Source organism: Acanthaster planci, linkage group LG11 (genome assembly GCF_054643075.1).
Source record: "Acanthaster planci isolate LZ-2023a linkage group LG11, COTS_SCS, whole genome shotgun sequence".
NCBI classification, from domain to species: domain Eukaryota; kingdom Metazoa; phylum Echinodermata; class Asteroidea; order Valvatida; family Acanthasteridae; genus Acanthaster; species Acanthaster planci.
This window is the reverse complement of record NC_141787.1, coordinates 9,488,039-9,512,980: the sequence shown is the minus strand read 5'-3', so window position 1 is coordinate 9,512,980 and position 24,942 is coordinate 9,488,039. Positions and strand designations below refer to the sequence as shown.

Sequence of the window (24,942 nt, the reverse complement as noted above, 5' to 3'; positions counted from 1 at the left end):
TTTAGCTGTTCCGTGATCTGACCGACAGCCAAATAAACCACGGTACCGGAACCGAACTTATGGAGAATTTCTTTGCCTCGGCGACAAGTGGCATTGGCACTTAACAAATGGCTGTGTGTTGACATATTTATGAGGAGCTGTGTTAGACTTGCGAAAGTTCGTTAAAGGCGCGTTTTCTCTGTGTATGAATTTTATTGACCGTTTATAGTACTTAGTTGTAAATGCATTTGAGAAGCCAAATTTGACGGCTTCTGCTACCAGAGAGCAAGGACCCGCTACTTGAAGTACTGCGTCTTACACCAACGCAATTACTCATTGGCAACCAGTCAAAAGTAAAGAAGCGACTGCACCAAGTTCATGGCTGGCTGCCAGCTTGATTGAAGACTGACGTGTCCCTGAGTTGACCTACCTCAGACCCAAACACAGGGGGGCGCATTGTTGGCATATTTTTGCCCCCGAGGGCGCGGATGCGTAACCTGACCCACAGCTCTGACCTGACCGGGTCACGTTCGCCAAGAACAGGAGCGAACAGAGAGAACGCGAAAAAAAAGACACCGAAGTTCCACGGCAACCGCAACTCTGAGGCGTGCGACGAGTGAACTTTCGCTGAACTGAGACCAGACTAGTGATGTGCAGCACCGAGAGCTGTGTCAAATTGCCCCTGTTGTCCGAGTGAGAGAGAAAGCTTCATGCCAAACAATCTTTACGATTTTCAGTATTCGGATTTTACGGGGAGGGGGTAGTTGTAGAAAGGACAATCGACCACTTAAGAGAAAATGGGGGACCTAAACCTTGACACGCCAGTGCGTTTTTGTTCGTCAGGGTGCCTGCCGGCCGAACTCCCAGAAGTAAATACACTTTGCATGCTTTGGCATGTTACCTAATAGACCGATTGCGCCCGCTAAGTCACGTGACCTATAGGACTATATAGCAAAATGCGCTATAAGTACCATTTACCACAAAAAAATGACAGTCGAAAAAGTACGCAGATTAATGATGTGCTGAGCACGTACCGAAAATCGGCATTATTTTTGGTAAACAGCACTTGTGACACAATTTCCTATAGAAGGTCGCCATGTTTGTTGATGTTTGATAGGCACTATTGGTCACGTGATTTGTTTATTGTTGATTGTTTATTTAAAAACATTCAAACTTCGCCGCCCAAAGGCCAAATGATATTTGAATTTACAAAATAAAAATTAAGCAAGAAACACACATCAATATAATTATGTTATTAAAACATTACTATAAATAAATCAAATATTTTATTACATTACTTACAATAATTGTTCATTTAAATGTACGATTACAAAAGAAACTGGCCCAATCGGTCTATTCAGTCGTTCACAGCCAGTATTGATGGCCTACCCTGCCCCAACCAAAACACGGATCCACCACTGTACGGGCCTTCGCAGCTCTGACTACAGACCTGGTTTCAAAGAAAATCCCGACTGTCTACTTCACGGCCATGTTGAACATCATGTGACACAATGCACAATACAGAATGAATGAGTCCAATTAATAGATAACTTATTTACCCCGCGGGGAAATTTGACCAAAGGTTGGCTACAATTCTCGAATTAGTCGACAACTGAAGTAATTTCATATCAGTTTGTCTATAAACCTAGAGTATATAACTATATTAAACAACGATATGAAATTAAGTTTTGTCATGAAATAAGGACATTTTCAAGTGAGTCATGCATCATGCGCTAGACAAGGGTCATATTCGCCAACATCATCACTACCGACGTTGCCAATACACCATCACAGTCATATCCACTGTTATCAATAACTCAGGCACTTGGGTTGGATTCGACATTTACTTCATAGGACCCGTAACTTGAGCAGCAACTCTCTGTCGAGTGTACACGTGTCACACCTCGCCCGTGCATTTCAACTGCACGACAGATTGCTATGTCTTTCTGTAGTCTTGCCCTCCCATGATTTAATGCATCAGAAATGTTTCCCTCAATCGGTGATGATTTTCGACACATCATCTCACAATTAGTCATGGTTCAGCGTGTAAATTACAACGCGCACTCACAAACCTTACCGACAAAGACAAACACGGCCGCGTCACGGTTAATCATTATTATCAGACAAAGAGCCTGGTGGAATCCTCACAGCCCGCCGAATCACACGCTCGCGTTGATAGCGGTGACGGCCGCACGGGGCCACGTGTCTGCGCTGCGGCATATCGAAGGCGCACTCGGTGCCCACGGGTCTATCACACGCACAACGCGCACTCTCAATTCGTGAGAGAGAAACTTCGCTGGGCCCGGAAAAAATGTGACATATGGACGGCCTTGGGCCGGTCGAAGGAGTTTACGGCGACGCTCGGCGAAAAAGAGAGAAAGAGGGACCTTGGGTGCCCGAGCGCTGACCACCTAATTGAGCGGTCTTCCGTCACGGTGGCTCTTCCCGGCGTTGCTCGCAAATCTCCCTGCTGTTCACGGACTCCCACAACTCGAGCAAAACGAGCTTTGTCAAGCGCGGTTTCTTTGTTCTCCTTTACTGCCATAACTGTTTATTACAAGCAACCCTCTTTGGCATCCCCCTTCCTCAACATTTACTCCACTCTCCATTATGTAGTGTATTACACCCACCACCCCCTGTTTATTTTGGCCTTATCATAATTTACAAAGTCCTGTGCTGATTTCGACCAACCAGTGGCAGTCCACAATGCACCCTTTTATTCAAGATGTGGTAGACCTCTGGAGGGAAGGAGGAAAGATGGAAAAGAAATTTAATTCACAAGCAGGAAACGCTACACCGGATTTAAAAAAAAGAACGGACGTGATATTTGAGAATTTCATTTCCTTAATTTGGACCTCTAGCCACATCTCTACACTACCGCAACATTACACCCAGGCACATCAGGAATGCATATTGTGAATGACAATAATTCTTCTTTTTTAGTTCCCCATTGTGCGGTTTATTTATCTAGAGCAAACATTTTTGACAAATCACATGTGATATAACAATATGCAGATTGTCATTGTGTTAAATGGCGTTTTATGCATGAATGTTACACTGATTGAGACCGGTTTTATTACTATGAATGACATTGATGGGTGAGACTTTGTCCACACAAGCAGCAAACTATTTCTTAATTCTCTAAGACTAAGAAAGCGGCAGATGGTTTTTAATGATGGTTGCAGCGGACTGGACCGGCCTCGGGCTACGCTAACCGCGCGCCGGCACCTTCAACTTCGCTCGTGTACGTCATAGGCCACTTTTACGGAAAAGGCCAACCAGCCTGGTGAACTTTACGGTTGCTTAGGTAAAGCCAACGAAATGACAAAACCAGACAATTGTCGCTGGCCACGGTGTGGGTCAACCTTTATTTCGTGGTATGCAGGATATGCCATAAGAAAACTCGGCTTGTGGAAACCGGTGGCAGGAAATGAAAACGTTTTTCCTTTCCAGAAAATGAGAGATGAAACTGGGACGTTAACAGGTATGACCAATGCCGTAAGATGTGGGTACTCTAAGCGAATTATTTTAAGTATGGAATTCATGTGCGTTCGGTGAAAAAGACAACGCAAATGAACATGGGATAAGAGAAATGTGACACGTGCGTGGACAGTTTTGAAAAATGGTTAAAAAAAAGAAAAACGTATGAGGAAATTATTGAAACTGAAAGGAATTATGAATTGGATTTGCCACCACTGTATGGATCAGACTTGTGTCAGGTTGGTCATGGCGAATTAGTTGGCAATGATGCAAGTATGACTAACTATGGTCATGTGGTCACAGAGACCAACGCGGTGCCCCACCGCGACATGATAAACTACAAACCGACCCGCGCTCACGGCTACAACAAAGATCCGAAACAAGGAAATGCCTCCCGGCTTCCTGGTACCCGGTACCTCCCGGGGTGCAAGTAAAAATGCGACAGCAGAGACCAGCGACTCCTATCAGGAATAACTGGGGCGATATCGCGATGACGCATCGTCTCCGATGTGCGGTATATACAAACATGGGCCGTGTTGATTGGATGAGTCACAACACAAGGAATATCCCCAGTATGAATGAACCGAGGACTACGCGCCATGCGTCAACTTTGGGTTGAGAAATGCATGCGTTTCGCCTTCGGCGCACATCGATCTATGATTTGTTCAAAGGAGTCGTGGGGGAATATAGACCTAAAGTAACATTTTAAAAACAAGACTTACACTCTAAAAAGGATCAGTCTAATTTGACTAGAATTCAGTAAATTTGACTTAGTCTTCAGGGTCAGCTGCGTGCAACTGGAAAGCAGTCAATCTGACTGAGATTTTTGTAGTCAGTTCATTGATATTTCAAAGGCATCGAATAGGAATCTTGTCAGAAAGCATGATTTGCCAACGTAGCGTGGGTGTTTCACTGAATCCGTAGTCAATTTTGAACAACTAGGAAAATCAGTCAATATTTTGACAAGGTCGTTTTAAGAGTGTAGTCAACTCTCAAACATCAAGCCCCCAAGACTCGTTATTCATGCTTAAACCAACCATTCCAATGGCGACTTTTATCAAGCGATGGTCAACAAAACACCAGGAGGTTTGCTGTAAGATTGTGAGCCATTTAAAACAGAGAGTAGCCTCAAGCAATCGGTTACTCATGGACCCTGGAGGAGTAAAAAAAAGTACAGACACTTGGCAGAGTGCCAAAAATGTGATATGCATAGTTGTGCTGGTCCTGGCCAATTTTTGCCGAACGAGAAAATTACTTTGTTCAGCAATAATGTTCTGCAGACCAGGTACATTACAGAAACAGCTCCCACTTTCGAGACTGTTGGTAGCTTGCTGCCAAGAGTCTAATATGGGCGATTCACAATTTTGCGCCTCCAAGAGTTTGCAACGCGTTGGCCATGGCAGCGCGAAATCTGTCGACCCTTTCCAAACGCGCATTGGGTCCACAGATTTCGCGCACTATGATCGGCCAGTGCGTTACAAAATATTGGAGGCGCACTATCGTGAAACGCCCGTATCTAAAACTGTTGCCAAATGTGATCACGCAACCCTCATCCCATGGCAATCTAACTCCTTCTTGACCTACCCGTAGTTGGCAGACAAGAATATCCACAGATCTATTAGGAAATAATAACATAACTCTGAATTACCGTGCCACTTTTGATGAGATACGCACCTGAGACAACACACAGACTTACTTGGTTAATATCGATACATGTACCTGAATGGCTTAAGTGTACCCCACGAATAAGTACAGACGAGCAATCGGATTCGCAGGGAGACATGATGACGCCCTTACTTCGTTGTTCAGCCGTGTAATGGACTATAATATGGCGATATCTCGGGTCGAAAAGGAAAACTGTGTCCAGTGATGTGTTTCTGTCGGGAACGGCGTCAATCGATTGGGGCAGGGGACCCCCTACTTTTTTAAAGTGGTAGACATCATATCGTCTGCCCACTCTGCCCACTAATATAAGACTTTTCCCCAGTATTATATACAAAAGTTTGAAAGAGGAAATGAAATAATACTTGTAAAAGCGTTTACTGGAAGAAGGAGTTGGTTAAAGTTGTCAGAAATTGCCCAAGATCTTACCATAGAGCATCTAGAATCCAAAATTCTCGGGGTCCCTTAAGTGGGTTCCCGGACCCCACGCCGTAAGGGCTGCGCGCTAGTCTCATGTTGGTTCTGATAAAGGTCATACCCCAACTTTGTAAAGCGATTGACGCCTTTGATTCCTGTAGCATAACGAATGTAAAAGAGTAGACGATGATATAAAAGACGATGTATTTGACTCTTTAAAAGAACTTTGACCAGCGCGTGCCGTGATATTTTGAAATACTGAAGAGGGTTATTAAGAATGGAAATATCACGTACCAACCCGGTGAACAGTTACGGATCGTGTGAGTCACCAACATGAGTGAATGGGTAATCATATGAATTCGTAGGGTTAATCTTTTCAAGTAAATGATCAAAGTGCACGCATAAGAACACAGAAAGTATAATATACTAACATCATGCATGAATTTCCCACGAGCCTCTTCGATCCACCTTTTTCGATGCCTGACATGGAAGCCTACGAACCGCGTAGGACTGTGGCTATTGTGAGCTGTGACCCAGAGAATAATAGGCTGTAGACTTGAGTTCAAACATGGGCAAAACTGGCCGCTAATCGGGGACACCACTACAGACGGAATCGCTGTGTCCGAAATAGCAGACTGACCCTGTAACATTTCTGCGAATATCTGACACTGTGCTATAAGTTCAGGGTTTCCCCATCCCGTTGATGCAGTCATTTCTGGATTTCACCGCTTACGTGTACATGTATGTTGCTACACTTTTCACTTGTCTGTTGAATAACAAAGTACGCAAAATCACACCAGTGTTGATCCAACAATAAATGATATTACGTCGACTCGACAACAATCCTTTTCAGAGTAAGCTGCTCGTCTTCGGTCACTTTTCTTTTTCCACCAGAAGGATATTTTAATGATGCTTGTAATTACACAGGCACCTATCTTTACTAAAATATTCTTCACAATGGTACCTTTATCTGTCAAATTTAGCTAATCCATCACATGACTTCCATTTCGAGACAGGAAGTCGCCGATTTTTCTCGATCCCGAGCCCTCGGGAGCCTTGAAGACTTTTCCAAATGGGGAAAAATCTTTGGCAGTATGAAGGGGCTCCTTTTTATGTTTTATTTTTATCGCAACATGGTAGACAGATCAGAGAGATCGCACAGTAGGAATGATTCAAATGGAATGCATGATTGAAGTAGCACGGGCGTGGAGGGCACGTGACGTGTCCCGTGACGTGGCCAGGTGAGTCACGAGACGTGAGTCATTGAGAAATGAAAAATCTGGATTAATTTACAGCGGCTGTCGTAGTGTTCCCAACACGAGCAGCCAATCATGGGCAGTGATTCACGCAATGGGGTTCCATTTGTTTGCTTTAAACACTATGCTGCCGGGGATTTCATCAAACAGGCATTAACGAGGGGCATTTTAACAGACTGTGGGGATAAAATAAAACTTGAAATGACATCATATGGTGTTCGATGAAAAAGGAAATGCACTCCAGGCTGTACAGTTTTGCCTAACACCGGAAGGCAAAAGTTATGAAACTCCAGCAATACAACCCCAGATGTTGCAAATAAACAAGAAGACGATTTCTCTTTACGAAAGGTCAAAGATGCCACATGTTGCACAATGTCTTTCCTTTCACTTATGTGAAAGTATTTTGTAGGCCGTGACGGATGGGGGGAGGGGCTCGTCAATTACGTTCAGCCGGAAATGTTACAGTACCAGCAAAACGGGACTTGTGTAGAATGTGAAAGCCATATGGAATGCGACAGCTACGATTTTATTGTTGAACTGCCGTTAACTTAAACGCAAATAAGATAATTGATTTCGATATTTCTCCTGGGAGACACCACATTTGCAACACCACCTCCATGTTCTGACTGCCAGATCCGACCGTTGCGATACACAAACTGTAATTATAGACAAAAATTGATTAAATCTCGTCAAGGCAAACAATGCATTGTATATTTAGCAACGATGTTCTATTCATAGCAGATCTCTTTTGTGCCTTTATATAAATAGTCCTCGCAAGAGTGAGTACCAGTGAAGCCATTCGTGATAATTTGTTGCATAAAAACGCCGATATTTTGTGTTATGCTGTCGCGGGGCCTGTTACTGCAAAGCCTGGAAGGAAAACATGGACGCTCTCGAATCGAATTCGCCGGCCATCGATTCCTCAAGGTCTTCCCTTTGGAAGATACCGATCTCGGTGGAGCTTGCTCGGTACAATACGGATGTCCGAGGGTTGCGTACGTGCAGCGAGTGCGTGATCTGTCCGAATGCGCGGTCCGCCAGGTCAAGGCCCGGACCTTGCGACGATCACGACTGCGTACGCTTTCAATTAGCAAAGGTCCCCGTCAATTTCATTGTGTATTAACATTAGAGCACTTGTGAAGTTATTTTCGAATGGTGTACGGAACAGGATCGAGGAATTATTGAGGGAGGGGTCTCGTTATAAAAATCCTTTAAAAAGGAGAAACGCAAATAGAGCTTCCTCTATTAAGAAGAATAATTTGGGACGCGTGTTTTAGTCGAGTCCGAGTCTCGAGTAACTTTACTCGAGTCCGAGTCCTTTCTCGATGTCTGAGTCAAGTCTGGGTCACCAAAATTACATCTCGAGACGAACGCGTGTCCAGCTTTAAGCCTTCATTTATTCCGTGTCCAAAAAAAGTGTGCGCTTCATCAAAACTACATTGTAGAATTGGGTGGTTGCCCTACATCGATTACCGGTAGTCTCGATCGCGGCTGGCGCACGTGTTGTCAAATTTCAGAGGACCGTCACGGAAAAATGCATTCATAAAAAACGGGCTTGAAACGCCACAACACAAAAAATAATACACTCAATTTATAATGAATACTGATAAAAAAGCTGAGGCGATCCTATCATTGCCATGCATAATTAATGAAGAAGATCAACATAATCGGCCCTTTCAAAGTCATAAACCACTAAAACCGCCTCCATTGCAGCTTGTGCATCCCTAAAAATGAATGCAAATTATAATGTACACGTATACATAAACGCGACACCATACAAAAGGCCGGGGTTGAGGTAAGGATGGCACGTTTTTGCAAGAGGCCCATTTGAGGCAGTCATAAATGTCGAACAACTCGTACGGAGCCTTTCAATATTTTCACACACGGTGGAAACACGATCCATATTTCGCCTTCAATTTCTCGTCCGACTAACAAAAAGTTTGTTAGAAATGTACCACTTTACAAACCATCCCTAAAATAGAGTTTAAACCAAATCACTAGCGCCACTCGCTGCCACATAATCGGTACTATTCACTACACTAGCTGGTTCATGTTGGCCTCAACTGTGACAGCGGTCAAAGCTTGGAATAGACTCTCCCACAGGCTTTTATTGAACCCGCTATGGGAGGATATCCACAACCAACCACCGATAAAGACGCAGATGAAGCCACGATTTATGTAGAAATGCCCTTTGTCTGCTTGTTCAGCGAATTCGTTTATTTGTTGACGGCAGACTAAATTTCCGGTGTAAACCGGCAATTGTTTTTCATTATTTCCGGCCACCTGTTCGTGTCTAGAGATTCATGCGAAGGTAGTTGCATGTCTATTGAAGCGGAAAAAAGGCTTATTGTTAATTCAGTAGGCCTACACATGCTGCAGTGTCTGCAAAATAAAAGCCTTCATTATATATGTTGTGTATCTGTGAACCAGGTACTTTATGAACTGCAGGCATCTATTAAAATCGTACAGAGCGCGCAGATGTCCATAACCATTTTAAAAAAATTACCAACATTAACATTGTTAAACTTTGGCCATCGTAATTGAGTTGACATGTATCAAAACACCAAACAATAACATTAGCGTATATAAAAAACCTGAATGGTTTTGATACCTGAAAATATGTTATGCAGACCTAATATCCACACCCTTTCAGTAAAACTATCCCGGCCCTCTGAAAATGCGAGCCTGAACGCGACGTCGAATCCATCTCTCAACCTGTATTTTTTTCTCTCTAAACACAGTATACAGAGCTATATCTGGAGCCCATTTATCGCTCTGCGTGTGGATCAGTCATCGTGTACAAATTAGACACGCTGACCGTGCATGCCAAGATATAATTATATCGACCGACCCCCACACTGCAAAATCCTGACGCACAGGGATAACTCCATAATTACAAGTTATACAACTCGAAAACTCAGTCCACAGATTATCGACAGACGTCAAAAGACAATGAATCTAAACCCTTAATTTTCTCTTATTCTGTGAGGCCGAAGTTAGACATGACATGAGGTTAGACTGTAGACATTAGGTTAGATCGAAGCAGAGGTGTACTAAATGATTAATATATCATGATATTTCATGATACTAGATGAAATACTCGTCCGTTCGTCCATATGGGAGTCTTGATCGCATTTCGTAATGCACTTCTTGTGCTTGCATCGTATTTCCGCTCCTCACAATTCCTCCCTCGAGGCGGCAGGAGAAAGGAAATAAAAATCGCTCATTTCCGCCCCCCAATGACGTCAGCCCTCCCTGAGACAAGGAGAAGAAGAACCGTTCTCCCGCATCCACGCATCGTCTCCATGGAGACAGAGAGGCCGGAGCGATGACTCAGCGAACGCACGAAAATAATAACGCTGCGTTAAAGATGAGAAAAACGCGGGACATGGAGGCGACCAAAACATGACCGGTCAGGCGGTGACGTAGGCGTGCTTCGTATCTGTGCTCATGTCCCGAGTGCGTCATCGGGGAGGACCGTCAATGGACACGCATGATTCTCAACAAGGTTGCCTAATGGACTGCACGTTGGTCTCGATTGTTCTCGTCCGCCCACGATGATCATAATTTCATGAGCACATACCGGCAGCTCTCAGTATGATAAGATTATCTACAAGAATCCCCATGGAGTAGCATAAGTTGCGCCGATTTTGAATTCGTCTGTTTTTGTAGTCTTTGGGCAAACCCAGGTTAATTTGATGCGCGCTAGTGAATGTTTCGAGTCGCAGACTCTGCATACACGGGATGACAGTCTTGCAGAAAATGGTTAATTGGATATATCAGAGCATTGATGTTGGTTAAGCTGTGGAAGAAGTACCGTCTATACCGCAGATGTCGCGTTAAACCATATCGTTTCCGCCAGGAAGTATACATTCACGAGACAGTTTGCCAGGAAACCCCGATTATCAACTTTATTTCATCCAAAGTTGGTCAGCTTCAGATTTCAAATAGAGACTTAGAAAAGAAAACCATTTGGTTTTCCCAATCAACACATTGCACTTGCTTTAGTTTTCTCTTTCACGACACATTACGGAAACTAGCCCGAAGCTCAGCTGGATTCACAATCATAAAAACATGCAAGAAGACGCCGGGAACTAATGACCGAAATAACGAAATTTATGGCCCGTGTTTCCTAATGTCATAATAATGTCCCGTCATCGGCGCGTGACACTGCTATTGTCCTGAAAATCCTGTGACTAACAACGATGCGGGTCAACAACTTAAACACGTACATGTAAATATATACATGTATTGCCAAGCATTATTCAATCTCTGTATTGTATTTGAAGACGGAAAATGTCAGTTTCTGCGGGCCAATTCATTCAAAGAAAGCTGAGCTTGCGAGACTGGAGTTGTTGAGGTGCATTTAATGGGGATGAGCTATAATGAATATTATTGTCTCCATTTATAACCTCGAGTATTGGCTGTGCGCCGTGTTTTTGTTCCGGGCGTCATACTCCAGAATAGATCGGACTGCTCAGTTGATCAATCCACTGTTAAATTAAGCCCCACCCCATGATAATGTTGACCGATAACAGTCATGACTGCGAACCATGCTTCGCACACACGATATCCCACACAGGCTCACCACAGCACATGTACATGTACGCTCGCGTTCTAAACATGCAAAGTCGCCAGGGAGATGCGTACGTGTTGTGGCCCACGGGCGCAGTGGCCAGGGCTCAAAGCTTTAGTCTAATCTGCTATTTACATCTCCAAACAACAAGCATGATTTAATATACATGTCCTCCCAGCACTAGTGAGCAAGTTGCTTTAAAATACACATAGTTAGAAAACCGTAGTGTTTCCATAGTATGCAATTTGGATCAAATAATGTTACAATACCACAGTCGACAAAAGCTTTGTATCGGTGAAATGGTCACACCAAAAAGGATGAAATCAATAAGCTTGGACGTTGTAACTGAAATGCTGGGCAAGTCATGTGACTCCCTTTCCAGTAACTATATACATGTACTGTACATGTATATTTCATCTCAGCATTACACTGATGATTTCACTCTGGGCTGAAGTTAAAATAAACTGTTTATGACCATATTACATTTATGCCTACACTACTACAAGTTACAATGGTGCCATTACTTCAATCTGGCAATTTTCCCGACTATTAATTTATTTATTCATTCCCACTCGACAACTGGTTTCTTTAAACAAATCCACGACTCTTACTGGACATAAATGTACGCCTTAACTTATATTGCACCATTACCAACACCCACTGTTATTTCCCCCAGTAATCATCACACGACCCCTAGTATGCTCATTTCGTTTTCGATGATGTTTTCGCCGTATCGCAATACATGGCGTTGTCATTGGTAATACGATTAGTCATAGAAACAACCCATGACCTCTTTGTCCCATGTGCGCGCAGAAATCTGTTTTTTTGTTGAGTCATGCGTCGGGCCCACATTGTGCAGAGCCCTTTGTGTGCACTGACGGGGTTCGGCAACCTGGTTCGGCCTGAACCGAAATTCTTGACATTTTCTTCCCACAGCTCATATCGCAAGGGATGAAAATTGATGATCTTTGATATATGGACAATGCTCCACACTCCCCGTCGAATGAAGCTGATATTATGAAAAAAGGCCACTTTTGGCGCCGAGAACTTGAATGACAGTCTCACAGTCATTAGTGGAGATTATAATGATAAAATACTTCGAAATTTCAGTGATTTAGTAATTTGCTGAATTATATTGGGGTGAATGTGGCGTGACGCGCAGGAATCAACGCGTGCTAGTTGTATCATGTAAATATTGTACACAAAAGAGGGACGGCCTCGCTGGCATAATAATTCATTTTAGTTTCCATTTCACTAGTTAAAAAATGCAATTTTTAGTTTAAAAGGGCAGAAAAGGGAATCAATTTAACAAAAATCTCTTTGTGTGCATCATGACTTCCTACGTGTTGTAGTTGGCATTCCAAATGAATACAGGAGGGCGTTAGCTAACGTCACTTGCAATTGCTAACAAGAGTACACTGTTTCACGTGATTTTAATTAAAGGGATCGATTTTATTACTGATCACGTGATTGACTAGGATTAATGTGATAAACTGCACTTGTGTTATTGATTTGATTGTCTGCTTGAGGCACGATAGTCACGGATGTGTTCCACTCAGTGCGAGCGGTGTCCTTCCGCGAGTTGGTGTTTTTCTTTCCACGAATCGATCTTTCTGCGAAAATTCCAACTGCGCATGTGTTACATAATAAGCCGCTAACCTTAGACCTTCAAGGCAAATAACATGGTGTTTACGCAAAAGTACATTTTGTGCAATTGTCCAATCTCCAAGCTGTATGAAATGGCAATCCACTTTGAGTGGATTTTTTAATATTATAAATTAAAATCTTCTCAATGGTTTCAAGCAACATGGCATCGGCTGTGACGTCACTTCAGGCGCACACTTCAGAGGCTGTTTATACAGAGACAATATCAATGGAACATGTTTCTCGCTGAAACCGTTGCGCAAAAACTAATACCTTTTAATCAGAATTTTTAAACCCTTTGCTTTCTTGCCTCGCAGTCATGTCGCATATAAGATTGAGGCAGTGAGTAAAACTATCTTGAATAGTTACCCTTCGCAGAATCTGACTAGATTTAATACAACGGAAATATTCTGTTTTCTTTCGTCCTGGGTGCGTTTCTCATGGACTTGACGTGTATCTTCAAGCAGCTGTTACTAAGGGCGGTACCAAACCAAGCCACACTTGTCTCAAATTCCACGCCGTCTACACGCGTAGGCTGACTCTATTTTGTCGCCTCCTTTGTCACTCTGAGGGTTTACGTAAGAGAGGAGTCGGCAGCTCGATAAGACTTCTCAGAAGGCCGTGGCGAAAACAGGCCTACCTGGGGAAGTAAGCAACAGTCGTTTCCGATTCTTTGTCGACAAAGGGACGGCTCTGGTTAGTGAAAGAATCCACTCAAGGGGGCACCTTTTACCAAAGTCCATCACACAAACAGTACGTTCTTTCGCGGAAACAATACAATGTGCAACTCTCATCGAAATACCCCCCTCCCCGACAACAACGCTTGATCTCAGCACTCATCCTACACGAACCAAAGAATATGACGCATTTGCCGTTTTGTTTCCGGAAAGAAACTGGCAAAAAAAACAGTCAGATAAAGTCCACTTGAAGAAATGAAAACAGCTATGTCAGAGACGGCGAAATAAGCTCATAATAGGGGTTACCTTTCCTTTTCAATAAATCTATTGGCAGTATCAGCCACCCATGCCCATTTTTGGGATAGAATGTGCCGCGCGCTTCCCCGGGCATATGTTGGAAACGCGGGTAGCCCGTCATTTGTCAGATGCATTGGTATGTTCACCTGGAAAGCCGAGAAAGACAAAGGTTTTTTTTAGGGGGGGAGGGGGTTGCACTGAAAAATCCTGTTCGCCTCCAAGGTAGAGACCTTCATCACTGCATTGTCGGTGGAATGACTAGAAACGCCCCCCACCCCCAAGGCTGGTATTTTTGTGAAGCTTGGTTTATTTTGTAGGTCGCTGCACTCATTAGGCGAGAGTGCTCTGAAAGGCCGGCCGCGAAGGGACACAGGAAATGTCAGCGCCTGGATCAAAGGAACAAATACGCTATTGTCGTTGTAAAGTTAATACCACTGTTGTTGCTTTTGTTGGCTTTCCAATGCAGTGTGATCGTACATAAAACGTACCCATGAGTCTCTTCGTCCGAGGTCAGTTATGAAATTTCATATAAAGGTATACAGCGGCATAGAGTAACTGGATGGATGTGTGTTAAGGCCGCGTGTACGTGATTTCGTGCATCTGTCGGTATTTTTCAGTGGGATGGTCTGAAACGAAACTTCCTAAAAGCAGCCTATCATCTCATAAAATCGAGCGAGAAATTAGAAGTTACAAAAAGCTCACAAATTAAGGGAAGATAAGACTACTTAGCACTGGGTATATAAATATCAGCAGATCAAACAATACTGATCTTGACACTTCAGTTGATAACGCCACGAGTGATACCAAAGAGCTACAAACCCAATCGGCCACCATAGCCTGATTGATCAAATCGACCACTGCATTGAGTGTGATATCCAAGTCCAACCTTTTATTTTTTCTTGATCAATATGATTACAAAAACATTATGGTCCATCCACTATGGTCGACATTTCCCAGTTCTGTCATTCATTCTTGATGTCTACAAAATGGAAAACGATATTCGAATTGCCTAAGGACGAATGCAGTACATGTTTATCGGTAAATCTCCCGTTTACTTGAATACTAACATATTGTGTACAGATATAGATATTGTTTATGATAAATAGGATTTTACCGCATCTACCTGTCACACAGTGATTACTTTGCATACAAACACGTGGCATTTAACTACCACGCCATCTCACGCAGCATCATGCCACTGAACCAATGAGTATCGTGTTCAGTAGTGGGCGGTTAACGGTTTGAAAGAAAAAGCACATTTTATCTGTATGACTGTCCAGGATGTGGCGAGAGATCGCACCCAGGTGGATATTTGTCGTTGGGATCACGCACAAAACAGCCAACGTGGACGGAATTTGTACGGGATGACCTGTCGTCATTTTGGCTTCAACCGCCCACGTAATGTATGTGTGTGGTTTAACACCGTGTGATAACTTGGCGCAGAGGGATGTTGCAAAATGTGTGAAAAACAATTTGCTTGATGAGTTGTGCATTCATTGCGAAAGAGAGAGCTACACGTACATTCATACACAACTTCCCAAATTTGTGCATGACAGTATTGGGACATTCGAAGGCTTACGTAATAATTATCCATCGCTGTTTTTGACTGACTGCTTAGGAAATCGACATTTTGGGAGTTGTTAGGAGTTCTGAAAAAGCATTAGCTTCCAGGATCACTCCATATGCAGCTTGCTCTATCAGTGGAGGAAGTATCCTTATTCTGGTCATCAAGTAATAATATTAAGTTTGCAGACGGCCAAATGAAAAGTTATATAAAACCCAAGATTTGAATAGGGAAAACTATACCTCAAGGCCTCAATTGCTCAATTGCAAAAAAAAACTCAAAAGAATCATTTCTACGAAATGTTTCAAAATCGTTTCCGTTTTTAGCATTTCCTGCGTGCCCAACAAATTTAGAATTGCAGTAATCCTGCAAGTCTTCCCCTCCCTTTTAAGAAGTACCTGATTTCAAGCAACTGTAAAGCCGAACCTTCTACTGAAACTGTGTTTTTTTCGCTTTTCCCTGTATAAATCGAGAGCGTTTTCGTGGAAGATGTTCAGCGGCCCGAGGTCAAATTACATGTGAAATGTACTCAATGCCACACCAGAGCGAAAGCACTCATTCACAAAGCGCAGGCCTAATTCCCAGAAAGGACTTGCGTGATGCGCATGCATGCAGGGCATTATTTTTCATGTTAATAGCTTACGCATAATATACACGAACGTTATTGATGACATCTTGTAGTTTTCTCGCTTACACATGTTGCATTTTACACCTGTTAACATATCGAATGATAAATAAATTTCCTATAAAAAGGACATTCGGAGATCGAATCGAGTGTTGAATACCGACAACGCTATCAATACAAAAATGACATGTCCAGACATGCAGGACTATGGCAAGAACAAGCGCATGCTCACCGTGAGCCGCTACGTTGGTGTGGATATCTTTTTATCCTATCCATTTATGCGCAAATGGGGCAACCCGAAAAAGTAACCCTTCTTGGCTAACGCCCCCGGCACCGCCCAAACACAGGATGTACGAAGAGGCACCTCCGAGAATATCCATTCCTGTTACAAATGGACAGAAAGCATGCCGACTATTCACCTGCGGTGTAGTAACTACAGTCTATAGTGCTTCTCAAGCATATCTTTTGGAGTATGTTTATCAAAAAGCATATGGGATAGCTATAAGCTGTTTATAATGACGCAAGATTTAATCTGTGAAAAAAAAAATTTGTCTCCATTCGGATTCAGTGTCATGCGTATTAAATGCTTGCAAGTCCCAACATGTAGTATGCGCGAGGATGTCATTCCAAGTCACATTAACAGTCATGAGAGCACTGCATGTAAAGTATCTTCAAAGCAAACACTTATTTTCATTTCCTTCCGTGCCAGCTCATTATTTGAGTAAACACATACATCTTGGGCAATGTACTGACGTAAATTATGGGAAGCTGCTGGTAGAACCGCCCACAGATAAAAAGCAGTGCTAGCAGAATAATGGTAAGCAAAATGGGAGGATTTTCGCGTGATAAAGGATGCACTATGTACCGCGTAGGCGTTTGACATTTCCGTGTAAAGTGCATGAACATGCACTGTACATGACGTAACATAGCCTACTGATGCGTGCCTTGCAAAGACGAACCATCAGAAAAAACAAAACATGCACATGCATCCAGCCAACGGCTAGGATGGTCAGACATGTTCTCATCAATTCAGCACAGAAATGTTCATAATTATAGACAAAGCATTCATATTGCTTAAAATTCAAGATCATAAGATCTACATGTACTCGTTCGATTTTTTTCCTCGAAAAAGCACGGTCGCAACTATAAAATTTGACCTCCTTGCAATCTGTACTAGGGGTTCATTCCCATAATGGCACACTGCTGACAATATCAAACATGTAACATTCTGAAGTGAGAAAAAACTGGACCAACACGACTTCATGTATTTCGTTTCCGACCGCAAAACCGGCCACATGTATTTGAATTCAAAAATATATACAATCTCAATACGATGTTCCATTAAGTCTGCTAAGGCATGTTGATAATGAAAGTTCAATGTCAATCTCATACAATTATACTTAATGATAATTTACAAAAAATAAACACAAACAGTCGTGCAGCTGTTCATGATTCATAACAATTGGTGCGAAGTCAACTCGGTAGTGATTACACACTTTCTCCCAATAACTATTGTGATGATGGTGTCGACACATAATTGAAAGAATCCCAAGTGATTCATCGACCAACCCTCAGATAAAACACAGTGCTGAGAAGACGGACCGAACACTGCGAACATGGACTTTGGAATCCGCAACCGCACTAACCTTTACGTTAGTTAGTATGATGCACCGCACCCGAGTTCTTGGTATTCGACGAATGGAAAATTACAACACGAACTTTTCACCATATGGCGGCCCAGTATTTCATCATCAGGCGTGGGCGTCGTGCCAAGGCTCACTCTTGTTCCCTTACAAGCTACTTGGGTTTCCTCAGAGGTTGAGGGATCGAAGTTGATGAAAATCGGGCTTTAAATTGTCTCGGGAGTTCAAATCCATGTATATACATGTACACATGTAACAAAGTTAAACCTGAGCATGCGTTATTTGATTATGACATCACTGCGTTTAAAATGGCACGCCTGTTAGTTAACTGAATTATACATGTACACGTATACATTGTACTACGCGTCATCCTTTCCGGATGTGAGACATGGCCACATCATGCAGCCAGCACATCCGACAGGATTAGCGGGAATGCTGAGAGATAATGGCAATATCCATATCACGGGTGGGCATTTATTGCACAAAAAAGTCACCCACGGGAAACACTGACACACAGTTGAGGAAGCCGACACAAATAGGTATGTCCTGTCTAGTGGGAAGGGTTTTGGAAAGGCGGAAATTTGGCTATCAAATCAACAACCGATTTCATCAACCGTGCCAAAACCCAAAACGGTACAAATAAATCGTAAATTAATTAGATTCAGATTAAGGAATTTGGAGGAAAATTTGTACAACTGTCAGGTCGAATAAACACCAATGAAATTCCAACGCTGCCAAATAGTTTCCCGAATTTGATGAGTATGACAGGAATGATTAACTGAAGAAATGACAATCATTAATCATGTCAGATATTTGGCCGGAGCCGGCACACCGGAAATTTATGGGCTTTTTGCATTTCCTGTCGCAGCGGGCTCTACTAGGGCGAGGCCACAGAGCGGTGTGATTACCAGCCTCCACATGACCCCCGATGCCCGCGAAAAAAAGAATTCCACACACTAGGCGTTCACGCCGAGCGCTCCTTTGTGTGGGGTGCCGGGGCCATTGTGTCGTTGGCCCAGGCACGCCGGGTTGAAAAGAAAGCCACTTCCCGCCAGACAAAGAAACGTGTATCACATGCATAGCTAACACAAACATGCAGTGTCGAGTTCGCTTTGTGCCACGTCAACAGTGGTGAATTTTTAACACTGTATGCATCATCATCGTGCTGGAATAAATTAAATGACCTCACAATAAAAATACTACAGAGATTTACCGAGAAAAATGCAGCATGATAATGCGTTTGGCTGCATATTTTCTCTTCGTCAAATTCTCGAAGGCAAGAGAAAATATGCCAGTACTTTTGTGTACGAGAAAATATCAACCTTTGAATTTGAATCCAAGGGCACAAAAGTAATCATAAATTATCATTAAAATCAATCAAATCAACATGTTTTAGATGACCAGAGAACATCAACAGTTCAGCAACAGTTTGGTATTCCAAGAGTTTTTTGTTCAGCAAGCGGCAATGGGCATTTGTAGCTGCTCGAACGGTCTGGGCATGGACGATGCGTACGACGACTGCTGGAGGTGGTTGCTGGACCGATGTTCGTGGTTTTGCCGCTGGGATTAGCCTCCCCCGATAGTCCGTGGAATCCAGATTTGAAAATGCTGACCAAGCTCGTAATAGACCCCTCCGAGTTCTGTTTTGCCGATGGCGTGGACGCTGACGAGGTAAGTTCCTCAGTTTGGCATTCCGAGTCCGACGATTTGGCCCGCTTGGGCAGGATGGATTCGCAGGCTTCCCCGGAGTTCGTCGGCCGATCCTGACCGCTTTCGCTTGCAGGCATTACAGCCGGTCGGGGGCGAGTTGGTGTTCTTTTGTCCCAGCACCATCCGATCAATGTCTGGTGACGACTCCTCCTGCTTCTGGTCAGCGACCATAGGGGATGAAGTACTGTCCGTGTGGGGTTTCTCCAGCCTGGCCTGCACGGACGAGGCATTGGTGGGAACGGGCCGGCAGTTTTCTTTGTCCTCCGTGGGGAGCTCGGTGGCTTCAGCCTCCATGCGCTGGCATGACGACGACTCCTCAGAGTTGTTCGAGTCTCCCCAATCAGGGGCTTCGGTGCAGTCGTCATCTTCCTCAGCGACACTCGTATCTCCTTCCCCTTGAGCGCAGCTCGGCATTCCTGGCCATCCTATTGCACATTTCCTCATAATACATGGCCCGGGCTGAGTGAAGCACTGTGGCCACGAGCAGATTCTTCCGGAGATTCACACCGCCGCGCTGGCCACGCGAACCGGTAATCTTGTTGATAGACATTGTGATGATTTGCTGGGCTTCCATCTTCGTTTCTACGGCTTAAATTCTCCCTTTAATGTCAGCAACTACGCTGTGTTATGATTCCAAGTTGTTGCCAGACAGCTGGTTTACACCTCGGGTTGTTGAGCTTTTAATACAAGCTTTAAGTGGGAATAAAATCGGTTGTAATTTGGGTACACGTACCAACCCAAACGGCACCGGATGAATGAATGGTAGACTGACGGTCAGTGACTCAGGTCTTTATCCACGGCGTCCGCTGACGCCACCTAATCAATCAGCCGGCCAATCACGGGCGGGCTGGCCAAAAATAGAAATGAGGCATCCCACGTGACAATGGGATGAATGGCACACTGCCCAATCATCGATCGTAATGAATGCGTACGTCATCTACTCTTCATGAAAGGAATTTCACGTGCACGTCATCACCTTGCCGGTAGCACCAAAACAACGTTGCCAAGGAAGGGATGCGACATTTATAAATACATGTAGTTGGTGCGCCGATCCAGCGCTACCTCGATCGCCATATCTTTTGTTTTTTTTTCCGTTGCACCGAATTTTTCAAAGGTAATTATTAGTTGCAGTACCCTCAGAGCTTACCATAAAAAATCCAAACAAAAAGATATCAATTATTGAGCAATGATGTACACGAATAAAGGCAAAATGATTTTTCGCACAAAGTACACGTCACAAGGGCGTTCCCGAATTACACAATGCCACCTTTTGTAACAAAGGGAATTTTACAGGCATGCTACAACCGAGGTTCTGAGTAGGCCTTCCATATAAGGCTAGTCAGCAAGGCTAGCTGCGCAGTCATTTAATGCATGTAAACACACGTTTCAGCTTGAGGTCGAAGCGACCGCCAGATTTAGAGCACTTGTCACGACAGGCTTTTCTAGGTCGGGGGAGTTTGTTGTTCACTCCTGAGGTTGTTTCGTGGCCTTGCCAACGATGTCACGGACAAATATATTGTTCGGGATTTTTCTGTAACACGATTATTTTAAAGCTGAAAATTTTCGTGAAATTCAAACATTCCTTCTGTGATTAATCTCTTGAGACTGTAATCATAAACATAATATTAATAATCTTTTTAAAAACTACCCCCAAATGCTGGGGTATTACTATTAGTCTTTTCCTTCTTTGTTTTCCCCCGGATGTTTCACAGAAGAAGCCTTTCTTGCTCTTTCGTCCCAAATAGGAGAGACTGTTTAGACTGTTGATGCGGTGGGTTACACAAGGCTGATTTACAAGGGGCAGGGTACTTGGCATGACTTTCCGGAGAGAGGGGCGCTAGATTGCACTTAAAAAAATCCCCATTATACTCTGTCGAAATTCCCTTGTCCTTGTAAGCCCTCACCGGGTCTCTTCTTGCAATTACGAAATCCGTATTTGCTCAGTTTTACTGCCATCCCGGCTTGGAAGAAAATGATGTCGCAAGCATGTCCCAACAAGCATTCGGACTGAAGTGATGCATATCGAAATGGCGCAAAAAATCCACGCCGAAACAAAGACGCTTCATCATCGCTGGCGACGTGAGAGTGAGACAATCATTGTAATATTTTGCGGAGTTACAATGGTTATTCATTGTAAAACAGCCGACCACAAAAGAAATGGGAGATTATAAGTGTGTCCAACAAGGTCTTTGGTAAAGGTGATTTGGGGATGACTTTCGTGGATGAATCTGTGCTTAATCTGAAGGTCTTCTGAGAAAACATGCTTGAGTGGCACGGTGTTATTTTGTGAGTGGAGGGTGAGACATCAGGATGCAGAATTCCAATGGCATAGAAGCATAATAAAAGACAAGAATACTAAGGTAGACACGGAACAACGTCAGAAAAAAAAAATGATGCTGAAATGAAAATAATCCACGTCCTGTTATAATTACACCGACTCTTGGGAACATAGGTTAGTGACTATCCATTTGGGGGCATTTAAACAAACCTTACATTGGCTTTCTCCCTGCTGTTAAAATTTAGAGACTGTCGAACTGAAGACACTTTCCAAGTGAAGAAATAATCCTGAGAAGTCGTCTCTCTTTCTTGGACGCATCACCTTAAACATGTACATGCATACCCACCTACTTTTCAACATATAAATGCAACAGGACTGCCATTTTGATGTTTAAGGTGGTGAAAAAATATGGGATATTTACATGAAACAGAGGTGTCTTTGTTTCTAAAAAAAAAATGGAAAAGGGAGAATTAACCCAAACCAGTGCTGGAAACATAATTACACCATCACGTTACTTAAAATATAAATTTGCATATTTTTCTTGCACCCAAAGTAAAAATTAAAAAGGGGAGGGGTGGATTTGTAAATAGGTATACAGAAAGTTACATTTTTTTGTATTGTAAACGATCCTCGTGATCATCAAACACACACAAAAAAAGATTTGAATGGAAAAACAAGAAAAGAGAGACGACCTCACTTACGAAGAATTTATAGCCTTCGAAGTACGTTGACAGCTCAAAAACATTTCACGTGAATGCCTACCAGGAAAATGTTCCTGGCCTGACTCACCATTATTCTAGGCCGTGATTTTTGTTTGAATACAATAGTCGTCCTCACAATCACTGATGATACATCGGGCTGGCTTTTTACGTCCCGGTTCATGGGTCCTTGCCTATGAATATGTACTGACGTGAAACCATGAGAATCTTTTTAAAGGTTCCAATTTCATTTGTTTGTTGTGATACAACGGGTGCCATGGTTGCCAAGGTCTGTTTCCGTAACGACAAACAGAAAATGTTGTGAATGCTGTTAACTGACGCAGTGCCTGGGTGGGTCCCAGTCTACACCGGACTCGGTCGGCCAGTGTACATGCCGGCTGCCCCGGGCACTTCATTCGGGCGCGCGGTAAGAAAAAAGGAGGGCAGGAGATGCCGTGCTAAAAATTCCGGAGATCCGGAATGCACATCCAAGATGTGCACAAACAACCCACGAACTCACTACATGGCAACAAATTACCGTATACATGTATTTTGGAGGTGCTGGGATAGTTGAACGGTTTTAAAGGCCCAGTGGTTCAAACAGACGGCCTGGCTTCACAGTGTTTCCTTAAATCCCCGAAGCCTCCTGTCGCAAGATGTTTCTAATGCCTGGAACACCTCACAAAGTCATATCTGTCTTGCCAAATTTGAATGTAGGAATTCAGCTATTAGAAAATGCAATTTGTATTAGACCCTGAGATATCAGTAAATGTGCAAATTAATAAAGTAAACGAATTCACATGTCGGTTTTAAACATGGGATACCTTGGCCCTTCGACTTGATGAGGAAACGCCGGAGATGAAACAAAGTCAACCGAGGGAAAGGAATTCTAAGCTGGGATTGCTTCTGGTTTTTATTCAGGGAACAATGGTTTAGATTTTACGTGTAAATCTCTCCTTTTGAATGCGATTTGTTGGTTTATTTATTGCATTGGTTTATTTATTGGTTTATACACTGCAATAAAGTAAAAATGAGTTGATAATTCATGTTTGTCTGCACTGCTGGGGTCCAGTAGCGTGGGGGGGGCTTGGGGAACGTGTACCCAGGTCCCCCCCCCCACTGAAAAAATGGATGAATGGATATTGAACGAGGCTAACAAAAACTCCACTGAAAGCTGGTGCCCCCCGTAAGATGCTGGTGCCCCCTTTGTACCCCCACTGGTAAAATTCAAGCAACGCCACTGCTGGGGTCACCTGAATTTCGCAGCTCTGGGATAATGAATTAGGCTATTCATTCAGGTACTGCTGTTTTAACTTTTACTTCCCAGAATAACCATGCTATAGCTTGGGTAAAAAATAAATTTCAGCGTTAACGCCAACGGCTTCGGAAAGTTGGCAATTATATGCCACGAGCAAGCTTTCTTCGCAGACATAAAAATACTTCCCTACAGTCGATACTCCGCGTGCAAGTGCTCTACTGTACAAGAAAAAAATTCCGAATGTTGGTTGGCTTTGTCGCTGGCTGCATGCCTTTCAAATTACTATTCCAACCGAAATTAGGACGATCTATTAAATCCGAAGCGACAGTCTGGCACTTTACTTTTCCCAGGCAAACACGCATCTGTATTTGTACTTTGCTCGGGTCAACTAATGAATGAAAATGCCTGAAGATATCTGAATCCCTGACCCAGATAGCCCAGAGGTGAGGCTTGTTGGGTCAGACGAGTCCAGTGTTTTTGCATTCGGACGACTGACAAACACATTGATATTTAACACATCACGCGAAGCAAGCCAAGAAGTTGTAACTGAAGCTGTTAGAATTCGCAAAAATTAAAGAAGTGGCAAAGATGCGACATTTTATGTCGAAATCGTTCTCCGATTGCTAGAGGCAACGAGGTGTTCGCGTCCAGCACAATACAATGGCTGTTTCCTGATAATAAAGGTACCTCAAGGCACGAAAAGGGGATTTTACAACAAACGAAAGCCATTTCTCGGCGCCACACCATGGTCGCAATAAAAAATTGAAATTGAGTTGTTGTGTTAAAAAAAAGCCCGACAACCGTAAGCTATGTTTCTGCATATAATTAATTTCCAGAATTGGTCTTCGCAAGTGTCCATCACATTACTGCTGCGATCGGTGTACTCGAAAAGGTTGCAGATAGATGGCGCAATGCAGATACCGCCAAGAGCGGTCGGGGTGGGGTGGCAACGGGGGCCACCCCCTAAAACATGGGTCTGGATCCGGCCTTGGATATCGCTTTCGGCAATTGCAACTTTCCACTCTCGAAAAACAACACAGGCTATCCCCACCGTCCTCCTCCTGCCCGAACATCCACCCTATTTACCTGCAAGGAAGTGTGACATTACGGCCCGAGCCGATGAGGCGGCCACGAGGAGAGGGGGATGCGTATACATGTAACTAGGTCCACCGCAGAGT

General features: G+C 43.5%; 1 pseudogene; it reads right to left on the bottom strand.

The window, feature by feature from the left end:
- Nucleotides 1–17,444: 17,444 nt before the first annotated feature.
- LOC110983839 (uncharacterized) lies at nucleotides 17,445–20,317 on the bottom strand (annotated as a pseudogene).
- Between the last annotated feature and the right edge of the window lie 4,625 nt (nucleotides 20,318–24,942).